This window comes from Salmo salar, chromosome 08 (genome assembly GCF_965601325.2).
Source record: "Salmo salar chromosome 08, fSalSal1, whole genome shotgun sequence".
Lineage (NCBI taxonomy): Eukaryota > Metazoa > Chordata > Actinopteri > Salmoniformes > Salmonidae > Salmo > Salmo salar.
This window is the reverse complement of record NC_138298.1, coordinates 13,943,006-13,956,585: the sequence shown is the minus strand read 5'-3', so window position 1 is coordinate 13,956,585 and position 13,580 is coordinate 13,943,006. Positions and strand designations below refer to the sequence as shown.

At 40.9% G+C, this 13,580-nt stretch overlaps 1 protein-coding gene across 3 annotated transcripts in view; it reads right to left on the bottom strand.

The window, feature by feature from the left end:
* Positions 1-10,576, bottom strand: part of LOC106610003 (long-chain-fatty-acid--CoA ligase 1) — a 53,979-nt gene extending 43,403 nt beyond the window's left edge. For 2 of the 3 annotated variants that reach the window (XM_045722635.2, XM_014209094.3), the window contains exon 1: positions 10,472-10,576. The gene's annotated coding sequence lies outside the window, so the exon portion shown is untranslated. Of the gene's footprint in view, positions 1-9,945; positions 10,095-10,471 lie in introns of those variants that run through there. The other variant, XM_014209095.3, reaches the window with a different exon arrangement.
* Between the last annotated feature and the right edge of the window lie 3,004 nt (positions 10,577-13,580).

Below are 13,580 nucleotides of genomic sequence, written 5' to 3'. Positions count from 1 at the left end.
GGGTGCAAAGGTTTACTAAATCCATGTGTCGATTCATTAATTGTTTGTCACGGTTTGGTTGATAACTCGGTTCAAAAATACATTTTGGCATCCAGTGGTGAGGAACCGTTAGGCTTAAACCCCAAATGTTTTATTTATAAAGCCATTTTTTACATCAACAGTTCGTTACAGCACTCTGGCTACGGTTAAGCATAACCGAAAATAACTTCTGGACATCAGAATAACGATTGCTCACTGAACTGGAAGAATCATTTTTCTTTAACGAGTCCGACGGGAAGGATATACTGCTTTCCTGGGAACAGGCCCAAATCCCTGTCATTTGCATGAAGAAAAGATGGAGAAAAAGGGGGCGGAGGTCAGGCTTCCTTCTGAGAATTCGTAGGAGAGCGAGTAAACGCCCACTGTCATCCGTTCTATTTGCCACCGTGCAATCATTGGAAAATAAAATAGATTACGTACGATCAAGACTATCCTACCAACGGGACATTAAAAACTGTAATTTCTTATGTTTCACTGAGTCATGGCTGAACGACGACACTGATAGAGCTGGCAGGACTTTCCATGCACCGGCAGAAGAGAGAAACTATGTCTGGTAAGATGAGGGGTGGGGGTGCGTGTCCATTTGTCAATAACAGCTGGTGTCTAATATTAAAGAAGTCTCGAGGTATTGCTCACCTGAGGTAGAGTACCTTATCATAAGCTGTAGACCACACCATCTACCAAGAGAGTTCTCATCTATATTATTCGTAGCCGTCTATTTACCACCACAGACCGACGCTGGCACTAAGACCACACTCAACCAACTCTATAAAAGGCCAAAAGCAAACTAGAAAATGCTCATCCAAAAGTGGCGCTCCTAGTGGCCGGGGACTTTAATGCAGGCAAACTTAAATTTGTTTTACCTTGCTAGCACAGATTGGGATATGTTCCGGTATTCATCCAATGGCATTAAGGAGTTTACAACCTCAGTCATCGGCTTCATCAATAAGTGCATGGACGACATCGTCCCCACAGTGACCATACATACCCCAACAAGAAGCCATGGATTACAGACAACATCCGCATCGAGCTAAAGGCGAGAGCTGCCGCTTTCAAGGAGTGGGACACTAATCTGGACGCATATAAGAAATCCCACTATGCCCTCAGACAAACCATCAAACAAGCAAAGCGTCAATACAGGACTAAGATTGAATCCTACTACACCAGCTCTGATGCTCGTCGGACGTGGCAGGGCTTGAAAATGATTACGGACTACAAAGAGAGACCCAGACGCGAGCTGCCCAGTGACGCGAGCTTACCAGACAAGCTAAATGCCTTTTATGCTCGCTTCGAGACAAGCAACACTGAAGCATGCACGAGAGCACCAGCTGTTCTGGATGACTGTGTGATAACGCTCTCGGTAGCCGATGTGAGCAAGACCTTAAAACAGGTCAACATTCACAAAACCTCTCCCTGACCAAGTCTGTAATAGCTACATGTTTCAAACAGACCACCAAAGTCCCTGTGCCCAAGGAAGCGAAAGTAACCTGCATAAATGATTACCGCCCTGTAGCACTCACGTTGGTAGCCATGAAGTGCTTTGAAAGGCTGGTCATGGCTCACAGCATCTTCCCGGATACCCTCGACCCACTCCAATTCGCATACTGCCCCAACAGATCTACAGATAACGCAATCTCAATTGCATGCCACACTGCCCTTTCCCACCTGGACAAGGAACACCTATGTGAGAATGCTATTCACTGACTACAGCTCAGCATTCAACACCATAATGCCCTCAAAGCTCATCACTAAGCTCGGGACCCTGGGACTAAACACCTCCCTCTGCAATTGGATCCTGGACTTCGACAGGCCACCTCCAGGTGGTAAGAGTAGGCAACAACACGGGGTAGGCAACAACAGGCCCCAATTAACATCGACTGGGCTGTAGTGGAGCGGGTCGAGAGTTAAGTGCCTTGGTGTCCACATCACCAATGAACTATCATGGTCCAAACACACCAAGACAATCGTGAAGAGGGCAGGAGAATGAAAAGATTTGGCATGGGTTCCCAGATCCTCAAAGTTCTACAGCTGCACCATCGAGAGCATCCTGACCAGTTACATCACCGCCTGGTATTGCAACTGCTCAACATCTGACCGTACGGCACTAGAGGGTAACGCGTATTGCCCAGTACATCACTGGGGCCAAGCTTCATGCCATCCAGGCCATATGTAATAGGCTGTGTCAAAGGAAAGGCCCAAAAATTGTCAGAGACTCCAGTCACCCAAGTCATAGACTTTCTCTGCTACCGCACAGCAAGCGGTACAGGAGCGCCCAGTCTAGGACCAAAAGGCTCCTCAACAGCTTCTACCACTAAGCCATAAGACTGCTGAACAATTAATAAAATGGCCACTGGACTATTTACTTTTTTCTCTAGTTTATTTGGTAGATATTTTCTTAACTCCTCTTGAACTGCACTGTTGATTAAGGGCTTGTAAGTAAGCATTTCACGTTAAGGTCTACACCTTACCGTATACACTGTATTCAGCACATGTGACAAATTAAGTTTGATTTTCTGATCCCACATTCTCAAAAAAAATGTATAGGGAATATAGAATTGTTTTTTCTTCCTGCAAACATTTGTCACCACACCATTATACTGAAATGCTACAAACTCAAAACAATTTAACCAACGATGGAAAGTATTAAATACCCTTAATCTCATTAGCTTTAGCTCATTTAGCCATTTAAAGAGAAAGTTTAGCACTAACTTTCCACTCAACGGAATGGGGCTCTCGCTAATAGTAACCCCTGCCAAAGACAAGTGGAGCAGGCGGGTCGCGGCGGAGAGGCAGTGCGCCCTTGGCCCTGTTCCACAGAGTGGGGTGAGAGAGAGAGCGCCGTAATCTGTAGTAGAAAATGCTAGATACGCCGAACATTTGAGACGACAGAGAGAGGACCAAGAGTTTCTTTCCCCACACCACAAGCCTCCATTTCCAGATTTCCTTGAATGGCTTGGGATGAATGCCGTCATTGTACTTCAAAGCTGAATCCTCCAATACGCCACATGATAATCACAAGTTTGTAGACTGGAGCAATTGGTCTGTGTGCGTCGCAGCAACCCGTGTTACGGAATTGCGTTGTGACTCACTTAAAACATATGGCAAACAAGGTAACGAACCATTGTTTTTACAAAAATACATTTACTGGAAGAACTGTGCCGATGCAAAGTTAGGTAAAATCCCCTTTTTTAGGTGACCATGTTTTCCATAAACTCTTAAATATCTTCTCCAAATTAAGAATAAAAAAAATGTCTGCAGAAAGAATGAAGTCAGCTGTTACAACACCTTGAGTTAAAAAAAAATATTGAAATACAAATAAAAATCGTTTTTGTTAATTGAACCACAGTAAGTGAAGTGGGTCCCTGATCTATACTACACAAAAATTCATTATGGCTATGAATGCCATTCTCTTCATGGTGATATATCCTAAATAGGTACACCGAGCTAGACGTAGGCAATATCCCACTTTGCATATGTGGGTATTATTCTACACATTCTGTATTATTTTAATGAGCTCCACTAAACAAAATTGTTGGTCCGGACCAAATCTGTACCAATCTTTGATGTCCAAACTTGCGACTTCTAAGTACAGCACAGTAGAGCTCAATAGAGTAAAGCAGAGTATATACACAGTACAGCACGAAAGAGTAGGTTGTAATCCACTTTAGTGTGCTCTAATGTGTACTATACTCGACAGTACTAAAACCTTTACTGTACTCGGTGCTTTACGATATTCTACTTTTCTTTACTGTACTCTGCAAAGTTGTGAAACAGACATCTATGATTGTTTCAGATTCGGTCCGGTTCAAATCTGAATCAATCATGGACGTCTATGTTTGGACCAAATGAAGGCCGGTCCTGACAACCGTGGACGTTAAAATCAAGGCCAGGGCGGATTGACCAAATTTCAACGTCCATAGACGTCCGGTGTCGGTGAGGGCTCAGTGGGTGAGGATGCTGGTTAAATGGAAAGAGAAGGGGCTCATGGGTAGGGCTGTAGCTTTGTCATGCAAATAACTGCCGGTCTCACGGTAACTGACCGTTAATTAACAAACATGTTTAGCATGTCCTGGCTTCCAGGAAGCACTGATGCAGACCGTTGGAACATCTACATTTTAAAAAGTCTAATACATCCATGTAATATAGTCTACACCATCACAATAAATCCATTATTTATTTTAGGACAGGTCTAAAGAAACATGAAGAAAATGTAGCCCATTTCAGAAGAACAGAACAGCATACTCTGAGTTTACCTTATGTTAGGCCCTGATCTGGCTGTAGGCTACATTAGTTCATTTAGCAGACATGGTTTGCTTACAATTCTGTGGCACTATTTTACAGTATGAGGAATACAATTGAACACAGCTGAATAAATTTGAAAGGATATTTTCTCCAAATGATTTCCGAGAGTGCGCACATGCGGCTATTCTGTGTTGAGCAATTAACAAAAGAAACAGGTCCTCCTATTGGCTTCATTTAGAGTTATTTATGAAACTTCAGTTGTGATACAAACGTTGGGGCTATATATGTGATACCAAACGTTGGGCTATATATGTGATACAAACGTTGGGATATATATATATATATATATATATAGTTATTTTTTTTACACTTACTAAAGCCTACATGATGTGACTAATGATGATTTGAAAAAAGCCACATGAAAGGCATGAGCTCTGCTTCTTGCGCTGGCTGCACACGCTTCAGTCTCTCATTCACAATTTAACAAGCACTTGATAATATTCTCACCCATCAGACCATTCTTAATTTAATATGGTCTTTAAAATATAGCCTATGGATGGATTTTTTATTTTATTTAGAATGGCCTACAAAAACAAATGGAATCCGTAGCCTGTACTCAAATAGCGAATGAGGTTACGTTTTCATATGCAAGCATAGGCAGCGAATGCATAAGGCTAGAAGAAGCTTTTCCTAAAGTAAATTGAATAAAAATTGCCAAAATTATAGCCTAATCCAGTCTATACAAAAGTAAATAAAATTATTCAAAATAGGCTACTAAAGCATGATATGGCCACGGAGAATCATTGAATTATTTTTTTTTAAAGTTAGGGATTGTTTTAAAATTGGAAATGCAGCTGGAATATAGTCCAGTCTGTGCTAGCAAAACAGTCCTGTAGCTAAGCAGCTGCTTCATCTTTCTTATTGACCGAGTCACTGGTGCTTCCTGCTTTAATATTCCACCTAAGTTTCTCAGAAACGTGGTAATTAACTACAATAACCATAATCCAATGCTCCCGTTTCTGGCTGACGGAGATAGATCTGAGGGGAAGAGGCGAAGCGAGAGTGAAACCGCTTAGCAAAATCTGTCCTAAATAAGCCCAATGCGTTTTATTGGATCTAAGCTTGTTGCCAGCCTTCCCACCTTTGGGACAACGACCCCCATTGTAATGGCGGCAACATGAGCATCTCGTCATTATATACAGTTCTCTGGACAGATACACACAGACCGCATGAGAGAGGAATGTACACAATGAAAAAAAGGGACAAAGTTTGTGAAAGTATGCCTTATCTACTTTGAAGAACAAGTCAAATGATTGTCAGACAGCTCTGAAGCACTTAGGCAGGCTAGCTAAATAGGATGACTAAAGACAGTACAGTATGGGGGGGGGGGGTGAATAGATAAGGTTAGGTCTGACTGGCAGACTGCAGCCTGAGCAGAGATTACATGTAATGTTTTAAATGATTGAAACCGAACAGACCGAAAATAAATAAATAAATAATTAAAAGCACTAAATTGCTCAGCACTACTTTGTGATCCTCAAACAATGATATACTCAGGACATTGGATTCTCATAGCAACCGATGGATTCCCAGTCTTTCAAATGATGCCCGACAAAGAGAAGACAGTGTGTGCTTCTGTGTCTGGACCCTTCTAGAACATGACATTTCCATACAAAATATAGATTTTGTTGTAAAAAATAACTTCTCCTTTAAGTTGTGTAAACAGAGTTCAAAGCTGAAGCTGTCGCAAAGCGTCTCAAGTGCAGTAATTAAGTATAGAGCTAGACTGTTTACAATACAATTAATGAATCAACTGGTCTTCACGGTAAATAAGCATTTGCAAAGGTTTAAAGGGGCAATCTACAGTTACAAAACAGTAAAGTCTTCACCCCCCCAGTGTTTGAGTGAAAGACACAGTTGAAGTCAAGTTTACAAACACCTAAGCCAAATACATTTAAACTCAGTTTCACAATTCCTGACATTAAATCCTAGTAAAAATTCTGTCTTAGGTCAGTTAGGATCACCACTTTATTTTAAGAATGTGAAATGTCAGAATAATAGGAGAGAATGATTTATTTCAGCTTTTATTTCTTTCATCACATTCCCAGTGGGTCAGAAGTTTACATGCTACCAAATACTAATTGAGTGTATTGCCCTTAAATTGTTTAACTTGGGTCAAACATTTCGGGATGGCCACTCCAATACCTTGACTTTGTTGTCTTTAAGCCATTTTGCCACAACTCTGGAAGTATGCTTGGGGTCATTGACCATTTGGAAGGCCCATTTGCGACCAAGCTTTAACTTCCTGACTGATGTCTTGAAATGTTGCTTCAATATATCCACATAATTGTCCTTCCTCATGCCATCTATTTTGTGAAGTGCACCAGTCCCTCCTGAAGCAAAGCACCCCCACAACATGTTGCCACCCCCGTGCTTCACGTTTGGGATGATGTTTTTCAGCTTGCAAGCCTCCCCCTTTTTCCTCCAAACCTAACGATGGTAATTATGGCCAAACAGTTATATTTTTGTTTCATCAGACCAGAGGACCTTTCTCCAAAAAGTACAATCTTTGTCCCCATTTGCAGTTGCAAACCGTAGTCTGGCTTTTTTTAATGGCAGTTTTGGAGCAGTGGCTTCTTCCTTGCCGAGAGGCCTTTCAGGTTATGTCAATATAGGACTCGTTTTACTGTGGATAAAGATACTTTTGTACCTGTTCCCTCCAGCATCTTCATAAGGTCCATTGCTGTTGTTCTGGGATTGATTTGCACTTTTCGCACCAAAGCACGGTCATACCACTCAGGAAGGAGACGCGTTCTGTGTCCTAGAGATGACAGCTGTGTGGTCCCATGGTGTTTAAACTTACCTACTATTGTTTGTACAGATGAACGTGGCACCTTAAGGCGTTTAGAAATGGTGCCCAAGGATGAACCAGACTTGTGGAGGTCTACAAAATTTTCTGAGGTCTCGGCTGATTTCTTTTGATTTTCCCATGATGTCAAGCAAAGAGGCACTGAGTTTGAAGGTAGGCCTTCAAATACATCCACAGGTACACCTCCAATTGACTCAAATGATGTCAATTAGACCATCAGAAGCTTCTAAAGCCATGACATTTTCTGGAATTTTCCAAGCTGTTTAAAAGGCACAGTCAACTTAGTGTATGTAAACTTCCGACCCACTGGAATTGTGATACAGTGAATTATGAGTGAAATAATCTGTCTGTAAACAATTGTTGGAAATATTACTTATGTCATGCACAAAGTAGATGTCCTAACCGACTTGCCAAAACTATAGTTTGTTAACAAGAAATTTGTGGAGTGGTTGAAAAACGAGTTTTAATGACTCCGGAGAGATGTATATTCCTGTCGGTGCGACGTACAAAGAATCCAGGTGGCTGTATCGACTCCAACAGCATATCCCGAGAGCGCAATTTTCTGTGAAACAGAGTATGTTACAATCCCTGATGTCTCTCTGGAAAGCAACCCTTGTCCTAATTTCATCTACCTTTGTTATCTAGCGACTGGACATTAGTGAGAAATAGACTCGAAAGCGGTGGGTGGTGTGCGCGCCTTCAAAAGTCTGCCCAGAAGACCGCTCCGTCTACCTCTTCTCTGGCGGCGTTGTTGTTTTGGGTCAGCCTCTGGAATCATCTCAAATGCCCTGGGTAGTCCGGAAAAAGGATCCGCTTCGGGAAAGTCGTAGTGCTGGTAAGTTGACGCCGCTCTGATATCTAATTATTCTCGGCTCTTTGTAATAACATTTAAGATTTTCTGGGCTAACAATGTAAGAAATAATACATTAAAAAAAAAAAATACTGCAAAGTTTCCTAAGGACTAGAGGCAAAGCAGCCCTCTGCGGCACCATTTTGCGGCACATTTGGAGAGATGTAACATAGGCAAATACGAACCAGACTTCGTAGCAGAATACCTTTGTAATATATAGTAAAAGGCGTGTGAAGATCTTCTGTAGAAGTTCCCACATGGTTGTCAGTCAACACATCCGTTCATATCTGCATTTGACATGAATTCAAAGACATGAATGCATGCTACTAAAGGAAGGTGGTATAGGGGTTGGTTTCAGACCAGATCTAGGAGCTTTTAGGAAAAAAAAGATAGGGTGGGATTGGGAACCAGGCAACAGGTGGCACACAGCCTGGCTGGATGATGAATGGGTGTAAACAGGGACCGGTTCAGGATGGTGCAACGTTACAGAAACATTCACATAGAAAAGCATTGAGTAGAACAGATATGGTTGTCTGTCTTGTAGAATAAGAAACCATGTTACCTGTATTTGTTACACTTCTATCTGCAACGTTGTGAACATTTCACCTCACTGAAACACATCCCCGGTGACCCCTTCCATGTGTTCCATAAGCACCAGCTGCTAGTCAACTAGCTGCCTACTTGTGTGCCATCTACTTAATTGACTAACAAATTGGGGTGCATCAGATGCAACCAAATCTGATTTTGAAGGGCAAACATTTTTGGAGGGGGGCATGCCACCACTCCCCCTTAGCTGGCAACTTTTTTTAAATAATGCGGACTACTCCAGATTTTCGGGAACACACTGCCCCTGGGGGTTGTAGTCAATAAGAGACATTCACCTTTCACCTAAAAACCAGACTGTCTTCAACAGCAGTACTGTAATACACTGACAAAATATTATCTCTATTGTAGTATATGAACAATGCAACTCCATGTGATAACCACATGACAGACCAATCCAGTGAAATAAAGGGTTCGCATCTCAAGTATATTGTCAATAGGAGAAGCAGTTAAAACCAGCGCACTCAGTAAGTCAATGTCAAAAACAGACTCCAGGCAACATTCCAAGCAATTCCTCTAATGCGGTTGTCTGCTGTACCACATTGAGCCAGGCATAGCTTATAACGTCAAATGTTCTATCCAACCAAGTTTCAAAGGCACCATCATTATTTGAACTTAGCCTACTTATTAGGACACAACCATTGGTAACAAGGTTATGTCTTTGAAATAGCTGTGAACTTGCAGCCACCCTGAGCCGGCCTGGGCAGGGTTAAGAAAGTGTGCATTACAGATTTCTGGCAAAGAACGTTGACGATTTAGTAACACCAACAGGTCTAAATCTTGCCACCTGTACTAAGCTTAATAACGCTTATGAATGAACTGTTTAGCAAGAGCAAAAATAAACCTTCATTTGAAAAGGTCACCAAGACCGGAGTAGGCCAAATGCAGCATTAATACGCTACAAGATACTCATTGCAATTTCAACAGAACCTGATCACTTAAACGGGTATCACCCTTTCCCTTTAAATGCAACGTGATAAAAATGACTTAATCCCCAAATAAAATCAAAAGTATTAACATTTCGGAGTAGCCTATCGTTTTTGCTTTACTAATGGAAATAGTATTTTATATTGCTTGTTTAAATAAATGGTTTTAAAAAGCATAAGAATATTTTTCGACAATCACTGATAGCAACTCAGCAAACTGTCTCGATACAAATGACAAGGCGGGGGATGCCGCAACATGTGTTTGACAATGGATACATTGTCTCATTTTAAACTTGTATTACAATATTAGTTAATTAGCTAACAATGGCGTCATTCGGGCTCTTTTCACAAGTCCTAAAAGCGCGCATACCGCCAATAAACGTTTCGAAACAAAGTTGAGTGTCACACAAACGTACTATTTCCTTTCAGTTCACAACTCATATGACCTTTTTCCTTCAACCTCTTCCACTAGACTGCCTTGGAAATTTCGTGTTTACAATTTGCGGTCGCAAGAAGTTGATATAGCTTACAGGAAGAAAAAGTTATACAGCACATAGCTATTTTTACGACTACGTGTTGATTCACCAAGTACGTTACGAAATAGGGAACGCCTGTAAAAGAGAACTATTGTTTTCGTGATGTTTCGAGTATAGGCCTACGTCTTAAAATCCGTAGTCTATCCAGCCTGCGATATCACGTAATCTGTATTGATAATATGATGGATGATATCTACATTTAAAACGAATGAATCCACCAGACATTTACTCCTTTTGAAAATTGAGCGACTTATGGTGACAGATGTTTTTTTTTAATGACCCAGTTATCAATGTTATTGCGCAAACAAACACAACAATGTATTCATTATTTTTACATAGTTATTGAGCACAAACCTTTAACAATATAATTGCATAGGCAAAGCATAAAGTTAAACATCCAACAAACCTGTGTCAAGCAGCCTCCTAGGCGTGAACCATTCAGAATCTTTAAAGGGGATGTAGCGCTCAACAGTGCATCTCACTGGTAAAGCAGCTGCTTGGCCAATCAGTGATGCTGTCTATACATTTTCAAAGGCGTGTTTTCATTGGTCAATTTCTATTGAACGTTAACGTACACGGCCATTTTTTGCACGTTCCATCACACTTCATTATTATTCAATACATATTCAATCACCAAAAGAGATCACTTGAATTTGTTTATTAAAGATGCTTCGACTGCAAATTTGTTCAGACAAGTTCAAGTTTGTTCCAAGTTCAATTTCAATGCAATCTTTATCAAAGCAATTCATGTAACCTAGGATTTTATTACATTTCCTGTTGTTTTTGACAACACAGTTTTGCCACATTATCAGACACTCGCTAAATGTTATCAGCATATCGAATGCACGACCCGAGCTGGCAAAATTCTGGATCATTGTTACTCTAACTTCCGCGACGCATATAAAGCTCTCCCTCGTCCTCCTTTTGGCAAATCTGACCACGACTCCATTTTGTTGCTCCCAGCCTATAGACAGAAACTGAAACAGGAAACATATTGACTCAAATCTCTAGCCACTTTAATAATTAAAAATTGGATGTAATAAATATATCACTAGTCACTTTAAACAATGCCACTTTATATAATGTTTACATACCCTACATTACTAATCTCATATGTATATACTTTACTCTATACCATCTTCTGCATCTTGCCTATGCCGTTCAGCCATCGCTCATCCATATATTTATATGTACATATTCATTCCTTTACACTTGTGTGTAAAAGGTAGTTGTTGTGAAATTGTTAGAATACTTGTTAGATATTACTGCATGGTCGGAACTAGAAGCACATGCATTTCGCTACACTCGCATTAACATCTGCTAACCATGTGTATGTGACCAACAAAATTTGATTTGATTTGACCCACTAATTAGGCCTACCCTTTTTCTCATATGGACAAACTATGATATTCTACCAGGGCAAAGGACATGATAACCTACAGTAAGCAAAGGACATTGTATGAAGTCAACTGATCAATTGCTTATGCTGTCTAGCCTAATTTAACTTCGTCCAACCAATGGTCCAACTAATATTAAGATTGTCAGTCAGCGGTCAAGTTACTCACACACGGTCCTCTGTGATCTCATGGTGACAACTAACATTTAGAGCAGTGGTTCCCAAACTTGTTATAGTTCTGTACCCCTTCAAACATTCAACCTCTAGCTGCGTACCCCCTCTAGCACCAGGGTCAGGGCACTCTCAAATGTTTTTGCCATCATTGTAAGCCTGCCACACACACACTATACAATACATTTATTAAACATAAGAATGAATGTTTTTGTCACAACCCGGGTCGTGGGAAGTGACAAAGAACTCTTATAGGACCAGGGCACAAATAATAATTTAATAATCAAGAATTTATTTATTTAACCATCTTACATATAAAACCTTATTTGTTCATCAACAATTGTGAATAACTCACCACAGGTTAATTAGAAGGGTATGCTTGAAAGGATGCACATAACTCTGCAATGTTGGGTTGTATTGGAGAGAGTCTCAGTCTTAAATCATTTTCCACACACAGTCTGTGCCTGTATTTCGTTTTCATGCTAGTGAGGGCCGAGAACCAGAAGGTGGAGTCGGAAGTTTACATACACTTAGGTTGGAATCATTAAAACTCGTTTTTCAACCATTCCACAAATTTCTTGTTAACAAACTATAGTTTTGGAAAGTTGGTTAGGACATCTACTTTGTGCGTGACACAAGTAATATTTCCAACAATTGTTTACAGACAGATTACTTCACTCATAATTCACTGTATCACAATTCTAGTCGGTCAGAAGTTTAAGTTGACTGTGCCTTTAAACAGCTTGGAAAATTCCAGAAAATTATGTCATGGCTTTAGAAGCTTCTGACAGGCTAATTGACATCATTTGAGTCAATTGGAGGTATACCTGTGGATGTATTTGAAGGCCTACCTTCAAACTCAGTGCCTCTTTGCTTGACATCATGGGAAAATCAAAAGAAATCAGCCAAGACCTCTACAAGTCTGGTTCCTCCTTGGGATCAATTTGCAAATGCCTGAAGGTACCACGTTCATCTGTACAAACAATAGTACGCAATTATAAACACCATGGGACCACGCAGCCATCCTACCGCTCAAGAAGGAGACGCTTTCTATCTCCTAGAGATGAACGTACTTTGGTGCGAAAAGTGCAAATCAATCCCAGAACAACTGCAAAGGACCTTGTGAAGATGCTGGAGGAAACAGGTACCAAAGAATCTTTATCCACAGTAAAACGAGTCCTAAATTGATATAACCTGAAAGGCCGCTCAGCAAGGAAGAAGCCACTGCTCCAAAACCGCCATAAAAAAGCCAGACTACGGTTTGCAACTGCACATGGGGACAAAGATCGTACTTTTTGGAGAAATGTCCTCTTGTCTGATGAAACAAAAATAGAACTGTTTGGCCATAATTCCCATCGTTATGTTCAGAAGAAAAAGGGGGAGGCTTGCAAGCCGAAGAACACCATCCCAACCGTGAAGCACGGGGGTGGCAACATGTTGTGGGGGTGCTTTGCTGCAGGAGGGACTGGTGCACCTCACAAAATAGATGGCATCATGAGGAGGACAATTGTGGATATATTGAAGCAACATCTCAAGACATCAGTCAGAAAGTTAAAGCTTGGTCGCAAATGGGCCTTCCAAATGGTCAATGACCCCAAGCATACTTCCAAAGTTGTGGCAAAATGGCTTAAGGACAACAAAGTCAAGGTATTGGAGTGGCCATCCCGAAATGTTTGACCCAAGTTAAGCAATTTAAAGGCAATGCTACCAAATACTAATTGAGTGTATGTAAACTTCTGACCCACTGGGAATGTGATGAAAGAAATAAAAGCTGAAATAAATCATTCTCTCCACTATTATTCTGACGTTTCACGTTCTTAAAATAAGGTGGTGATCCTAACTGACCTAAGCCAGGGAACTTTTACTAGGATTTAATGTCAGGAATTGTGAAACTGAGTTTAAATGTATTTGGCTAAGGTGTATGTAATCTTCCGACTTCAACTGTATG